At 42.8% G+C, this 2,348-nt stretch overlaps 1 pseudogene across 1 annotated transcript; it reads right to left on the bottom strand.

Annotated features, from left to right (window-relative positions):
• Positions 1–6: 6 nt before the first annotated feature.
• Positions 7–1,407, bottom strand: LOC110320267 (annotated as a pseudogene). The gene has a single exon (XR_002380451.2). The product of XR_002380451.2 is annotated as a protein phosphatase 1A pseudogene (transcript).
• Between the last annotated feature and the right edge of the window lie 941 nt (positions 1,408–2,348).

The following is a 2,348-nucleotide window of genomic DNA, read 5'->3' as shown; positions in this document are numbered from 1 at the left end:
TCAAAGCTGTGGGATCTGACAGTTGTTACTACACATTCCACCTTCACGTTCTCAAAACCAAAACCAACAAAACCAAACCACCCAAAATCCAACCAACCGAACATAGGTAATTAAAAATATTCCAGAGACTTGCAGTACATCTTTTCCGAGGAGAGGACTCTCAGGCTTGCCTGGCATGAACTTACACATGCCAGTGAGTTCAGCAAGAACCTTAGAGCCATGCATGCTTCAGTCACTTGGAAGTTTCCTAACCATAGTGCACAGGGCCCAAGGAACATAGCTACATAAATGGTTACTACACAATGTCCTTTCCACTTTTACACACTAAGTACTACATGCTAAAGGCATGTAATGGACTAAAACCTTTCTAAAAGGTTAGACTTTGTGTGGAAGGTTTTGTTTTTAAATAAAGCTACTTATTTATTTTTGTTAATGATCCACCTTCTACTCTGCTCTCCAGGTACTTGTCCAGCTCCGCCTCCTTCTTCACCGCCTCTGCCGAGACTTTTGGTGCACTTGGAAAACAGATCAAAATCACACTCATGTTGTCTCGACTTCCCTTATACAAGCAGGTGTCGACTACTTCATTGCAAACTTTCTCAAGGTCATCAGTGACTTCAAGTCTGGATCTCACAAAGTCACAGAGCTCTTCGTTTCCCATGACATCCCAGATCCCATCACATGCAAGGATGATGAACTGATCATCTTCTTCAGACCTTTCGATATCATGGACTTCGGGCTCTGGTGAGACAAGCTGCTCTGTGGGACCTTTTCCATGGACACATTTGTAATCGAAATCCCCAAGGGCCCTCGATACAGCCAGAGAGCCATTGACACGCTGAATCATCACTGAGCCCCCTGCATTCTGAATTCGTTCTTTTTCCAGTGGATTACTTGGTTTATGGTCTTGTGTGAAGAAGTGAACTTTTCTATTCCTACAAAGTAAACCTCTCGAGTCTCCACAGTTAATGAAATAAGTATGTTGGGGAGAGATTAAGACACCCACAGCTGTTGACCCACTTCTATCTGCACCATGTTTCTTCTCTGACATAACTCTCATGTGTTCATCAATCTCCAGAAACCCTGTTCTGATTCCATTCTTTACNTTCTCCACAGAAGGTGCTCCTGCAGACCCTCTAAAATCCTGGTTATTGGTGATGTGATCTAACAAGTGCTCACAGCAGTATTTGGCAACCTGAGAACCAGCATGCCCATCATATACAGCAAAGAATGACCATGTCTCAAGTCCACTTGGCAAACCGATCACAGCCGTGTGTGCGTCCTCCATTTCGACTCGCCAACCTTGCATGCTGCTTAGGCCGTATCGTAACCCATTCCCCTGCCCCTGGGCATTATGCTTCTCCATCTTTGGCTTGTCTAAAAATGCTCCCATTATGACTTGATCCTCTAGGTAGTCTGCAACTAATCCAACAGCAGCTGTGAATGGAAGTCCATGAGTCTAGTAGTTGCTCAGTCCCACAAGGCTAGTTGTTTAAGCTAGTCTTCTGTAGAAGTCAGCTCCAACAGATGTGCTGGAAAGTGTGCCATACATCAATATTTTTAATGGCTTTACATGTCAGGAGTATCTACAATACTGATTGTTACCATGAGAGTCTTGTAGTCCTCTACCAACCTGAGCATAGAAATAACCTTGAGTGATTACTCTTGGGCTATCCAAATCTGGTAGAATAAAACCTTAAGTCCTTCACCAAAAAGCTGAAAAATAAGCTTTTTCAGCCCTTTTCTGATTGGAAATGCTGAAGACAGCATTGGGAATCACTGTAGAGTTCATCAAGAATCTTCCAGGCAGCAAGTCACTAAAGATCAATGACATTCTGAACAATCATAGAGGTGACTCTATTAGCTCGCTGGGAGATCTGGGACAAAGTGCCATACACAACTCAGTGACTACATCCGAGCTAGGTATAGTCTTCCCATTTTGGAGTCTTAGAAGTTATAGGACTAGTTTTCAACATAACTTATCACTTTTGAAACCTTTGATGGTTTATCTTCCCTTTTTCTGGTAGTTTCCTTGTGACCACAGTCTTTTCTTTGGCTGTAGCTATGTCAATAGAGCCTTTATCTTCATCCACACTTGGTATTCTCCCCACAGATATGTCAGCATCCCAATTCCCATTTATAAAATGTATCATACACACGCACACACACACACACACACACACACACACACACATACACAAGCAGACAAATTAGACAGTGTACAACATGATACATGTGTGATGTGATGTGTGTAGGTTAGAGAACAACTTAATATAGTTCGTTGACTCCTTCCATCACGCTGGTCTTGGGGTGTAACTCAGCTTAGTATATACTTCCTTGACCTGCTC

Source organism: Mus pahari, chromosome 4 (assembly GCF_900095145.1).
Source record: "Mus pahari chromosome 4, PAHARI_EIJ_v1.1, whole genome shotgun sequence".
In the NCBI taxonomy this organism is placed as follows: Eukaryota; Metazoa; Chordata; class Mammalia; order Rodentia; family Muridae; genus Mus; species Mus pahari.
Note: the sequence above shows the minus strand (reverse complement) of the source record. Positions and strands in the feature narration are given on the sequence as shown.